At 39.8% G+C, this 5,620-nt stretch overlaps 1 pseudogene; it reads right to left on the bottom strand.

Moving 5' to 3' along the window:
* Nucleotides 1-372: 372 nt before the first annotated feature.
* LOC128199744 (uncharacterized) lies at nt 373-2,804 on the bottom strand (annotated as a pseudogene).
* Nucleotides 2,805-5,620: the final 2,816 nt, after the last annotated feature.

Raw genomic sequence — 5,620 nt, 5'->3', positions numbered from 1 at the left:
CAGTCGGAGCTGTACAGTCTACGGCCGGGTATGTGGGACTCGCTGATCACCAGAATACCCACTAAATAAAACCCAGCGGGGCCACCTGCTTCCTATTGGGATGTAAAAGGATCGCGAAGTGCATGCACTTTTACATCCCGACGCGCTCTTCGCTTCATTTTGAGGTGTCTACGAGGGTGGGAGGAGATAGTACCCTCACATGGTGATTTTTTAGATTCGTCTGGAGGACGCTAATATGGCATGTTTGGTTCATGACGACATATTAGTATCCTCCCGCGCTGGACTCTTCCTTTCGCTGGCCCGCTGCTGGGGGCCGTTTCCTCCAGAACAGAAGGGGGGGGCAACAGCTGTTGCTCCCCATTATATGCAACGCATGGTGCCCATGCACCCCGCCGCCTTGTGTCCTTCTCCACCGCATCGGAAGCACAGTCTGCTCCGGTCTTTCTTTGAGAGGCAAACGGGGCCCGTGTGCCCCATGCTCATGCATCTAAAGCAGCGCAAGGGGCGTTACTCAAGTGCACGAACATCGGCGGAACTCCAGCCAACCAGCAGCCCCCCAGTGTCGCAAATCTTCTTGGCTGCGTCCACCGGGCAGTAAACTATAACCGAGCCCACTCCTCTGAGGCCCGGCTGTACATCACCCACCTTCACTACAGACTGAAGGCAACCCCCAGCCCGGGCTACCGCCGCTGCAACCTTCTCATCCGTGGCAGAATCGTCTAAACCAGTAACCCAGAGGGTCACCATTTTTACGATGTATTTTTTTAACAGGAACGGTGGAAGGTATATACATGCGCCATCAGTAAACAAGTAATCAGCGCCTTAGTGTAAGTCCTTACAACCCTTTATAGTCCTAACGAGATTCCGGATCCCGTTAATCCTTAAAATTCACATACACAAAGAGACCGTGTGCGTGTATGTATGTCCGCCATCTTTAATTTGACCGGTTCACATTTTCACAATCCAATCGGTTGTAACGCAATACGCGCATTATAGTACATCTTTCGGTGGTCACTTCCTTCAGTCCTTCCTCAAATAAAGTGTGAACCTTCGCTAATTTGAAACTTTCAAACTGCGCCCTTACCAGCTCAATTGGGTTCAGTTCGCAACGGTAGGGCAAGTGTAAACTAGTCACACCGTGATCTGCTGCCATTTTATCGACAGCATAATCTTCGCAGAATGTACCTTTGTGCTGCCAAACGATGTCTGTAAGGGTGTCCTTTGTAATTTTTTCTTCGCAATGATTTTTTTATTCGTTAGCCCCTCTAGTATTTTTTCTTAATCCAAGACGTCGAAATCAAATCTATCTTTCGAGAATGGTAATGGTATTGTCCATTACTACAACAGAATTGGATTTAAATTTTGGCAAAACTGTCCTAAACCATTCCTCGAAACATTCTGCTCATCTCTTTGTGGTAATCCTCCGTACCTTTTTGGCCTCAAAACATGAACAAACTATCCTCCACAAATCCTTCTTCCTCTGAATGTGACCGATTATTATTAGACATCTTTATCGGTACGGGTTGGCCGGTGGATAAGCCAGCTAAATATGCCTGACGGGATGATTTTATTGTGGTGTCAACCTACTCTTACTTTATATACTAATTTATGTACTAAGAAAAGAAAAAAGGATGAACAAACTTTTTACAGCATATTACTTATTATTATGTTATCGAACATTTAAAAATACAATAAAATAGAATTATGAAATAAAAGTGGTTAAAGGAAATGAACATGATGCCATACAAGCTTCGGCCTGACCTGAACAAGATCGAAACATGTTTCATTTTGAAGGCTCAGTTAATTACTACTGATGACTAAAAGTCATGTTGGTGCAGAACTTGGGAATTATTTTTTTATTTAATATTTTAGGTTTTGTAGGTTATGTGAAAAGTCAATAATTAATTTGTTAAAAATACTTTCTGCAAGTTTATTTTTACTTGGTAGATGTGTTTCCATGAATATAATATAAAATAAAACACATTGTTTTTAATATTATTTTATTCGTTTTATTAACAAATTATCCAAAACAGGAGCCGGGGGCACTATATTTTCACTCCTATGCCTTTAATATCCCAAGTACCACATAATCGACATGATGTGGGCGCAACAACCCAGTTCTTTTGCCGAATTTGCAGTTACAGTAATAACTTAATATGGCATTTCGGCCGGTCAAAGAGCTGTCAACTAAAATATAACAAAAATATGTTTTATTGCCACTATGTCTGGATTTAATTCTTGCTCTCAGAAGCCACACAGTATTGGAAGTTGACAACTTTTGCAGTTGGTTGTGCGCTCCCTCTCTGCTCACTTATACGGTATAGGTCCCGTTCGCTCCTATATGTTCACCATAGTACGAAAACGGGCCTGTTTGATTTGATCTGCCTGAAGATTTTAAAATCGCGTTTGAAGCGGCCATTCACGACTTCTACGACCCACCTACAAATTGCCACTGCTTTACTTTTATTGGCATATCTTGTTGTTAGTTGAAACTTACCCTCTCTTATAGACAACGGCATATAGGTTATATATCCTTCATCATTAAGCAATTCAATAGAATCTCTGAAGCCCCTATTCAGAATGAACACATCACCTCTTTGATAATATTGCCTTGATAGCTTATCTTCATGATATTCCCTTCTCATAATATCAGCATCAGATGTAGTTGCTGGATAGGAGCCTTAAACAGCAATAACATGACCATCTGTTGACACAATTATAAACATTTTTATCAAATTGCGGTACTAGTGCAAGGAGTATGTGCGTTTTTGGTATAAATAGTTTGAACTTTTTTGTACATATACATATGTTCCATCAAAAATTTAAATCGGAACTCTAGGTTCTTGTAAATTGCCGAGTAAACCATTTGGTATCAAAAGATTTTTTGATGGAATGTCTTCGCGAGTAATGTGATTAAGACCTAAATATAATGGTACAAAATCTTCCATTAATACTTCCCTTGCAGTGTTAAGTGCACAGTACGTGCTGGTATTTTTAATAATGAGGATATTCTTCGATTTGAATCTCCAGTTCTGATTTTCAACAAATATGTGGCAAGTATTGCTGATCCTTTACTTGTTTCGTTTAACCTTGTTCTTTGGTTTAATAACATAGTGAATTCAACTTTAGTTATGGCTAACTAGTAATGAACCAAATGGTTTTCCAAACTATGAATATTATTGAAATCTAATGACTGTGTCATCTTTTAATAGTGATATTAAATCCACAATATAACTTGCAGTAAATTGGCTGCTAGAGGTACCATAGATATTCCTAAAAAAAAAAAAATCGTTTCATATTTTAAAATTTTTATCAAAAATAGAATAACGCACGTTACGAACACAATGCTTTGCTCTTGTTTTTGGCATTGTTTAGCCGCTTCTACCAACGATATAAAAATGGTATCATAATCACTCGGTAGATTTTTTACAAACGGCACAGGAATAATTTTTGAAGTATGATAAGGCAAATTACTGTATCCCTTTTTCATGAACCCATTCCGACCATCCGATTTGTTGTTTGCAAATTTTGAATAAGAATATGCAAAATTTGCCGAAGAAATTTCATAGTTGTCCGTTACATCTAAAATATCTTTTATCTGAATTGTTTTCAATCCATCGGAACTTTTGTTTTCAAAACGTTTCAATTTCACAAATCCAATTTCGGCTATCTCTTCAGAAGATGGAATCTGTTTTAATCTAGAGATGGTTTTCTTCGAAGTAACTCTTGACACCGGTGTAACAACCATTATTCCACCTATTGCATGAAATTCTTGCCATCAATCGTGCATGCATTATGATCCGCATGTCATGTCATAAACGTATGAATCTGGAGAAAACGTATGATTGGCAGGGTTTTTGATAACCGACGCTTCAAAGCGCAAAGTTTCTTAATATGAGGAACACAAACCTAAATTAGATACTGAGTCGATCAATCCTTTGGAGCCGTATTTTTTGGGAATCATCGACGACAACCCAAGTAATATTGGAGATAAAAAAGAACGTGGCCTTACAGATGTGAAGATGCAATGAGACAATGTGGCCACTTTATTGTCCATTCTACGAACGTTATTTGTACTTTTTCTTTATAGGTAATAATAATAATATAATAATAAGATCCTTTCCGAAAAAATGAGCCAGCCCTAATGTCACCGCGGTGAAATGATTCGGCAAAATTTTTTGGCACTGCGACTCCATGGGTCAAGGGTCTCCACGGTAAAAGGTACAGATATGTAACTCTCTGTCAGAGAGGCATACTTGAGCCACTTACCGGTTTCAGCTTTTCTGCTGCGGCTCCCAGTCTTGATTCTGTCTCCCTGATTTGACACGGAGCTAATGTTTCAACGCATGTAGCGTCCAACATAAGGGACCGCCCCATTTTCCAGCGAACCACCGTCAATCAATGGGTGGGTCACACTATTTCTATTTTGAATTTCTATTGATGGAAACAAAGGTCTCCACGGCAAAAGGTTACAAATATGTAATTCTCTGTCAGAGAGGCATAATTGAGCCACTTACCGGTTTTAGCTTTTTCTGCTGCGGCTCCCGGTCTTGACTCTGTCTCCCTGATTTAACTCGGAGCTAATGTGTCAACGCATGTAGCGCCCCACATTAGGGACCGCCCCATTTCCCAGGTATCTTTGTTAAATCCATCATCCCGACTTAATCCTGACGGCTCGATTAACGCAGGAATATTTATGGTGGCAAGAGCCCTTTTTATTATATCATTAAGAGAACCATGTCGAAATAGCCTACCACTACTCCTTTGGCATGAAAGCCCGTGAATTCCAAATTTACTTACTATTTACTTACTACTCTTTTCCACGTGGACATATTTTGTGCTCTAAGCACAATGGTGTACCCAGTCTGACTCCTAGAGCCCCATTCATTATCTAATAAAGTGCCAAGATTTTTTGATGGCAAGGCATGGAGTCAATACTCTGATTCCTTTTCGGATAACGCTAGAAGCCTGACTTTATCTACAGCACTTTTAAGATTTTGAACTAAATTTTTATGTGTTAGCTGAACCAATGGAGCATCCCAAAGTTTTTGTGTAGAACGTTCCATAGGGATGTCAACGTTGGGACATCTGACTTTCTTATTCTCTAGTCTCTGAGGCATAGGTTATGCAAACTCAATTGGAATGAAGAATAGGAGAACTTAGCTCTTTTATACTATGCACAGAAGATCCGGGAAAGAAAGGTCATCCTTTGGCATTGGATGCTTACTCTGCGGACCTGCAAGTGTAAATGAAGTGTCAGACGTCACCATTCTGGATGCACCTCTTATATCACCTTCTCTTAATTTTGACTACATAATTGTAAAGCGAGTTCTTGCGGCATGGTAAAAAATTGGGGTCAAAGTGATTAAATAAAAAGGAAGTAACATTGCAATTTTGTTTAATTTTGGCCGTGAGAGTTTTTTGAGATGAATTATTATCTCTGGTTACATGAAGAATCCTTGTAGGAGAAGGTGAGTACTTGCTCCCATGCTTCTTTCGAGTTTTCGCGAGTCACGAAAACTATACAATCGGCCAAATATCGTGCCACTGAAGGTCTCGTGCCTCGAGGAATTCTTTTCAAAACCGGAATGGAATTTTTCAATCCTGATAGTTTATGCCA

The sequence above is a fragment of the Bicyclus anynana genome, chromosome Z (genome assembly GCF_947172395.1).
Source record: "Bicyclus anynana chromosome Z, ilBicAnyn1.1, whole genome shotgun sequence".
NCBI lineage: Eukaryota > Metazoa > Arthropoda > Insecta > Lepidoptera > Nymphalidae > Bicyclus > Bicyclus anynana.
This window is presented reverse-complemented; position numbering and strand designations above follow the sequence as displayed.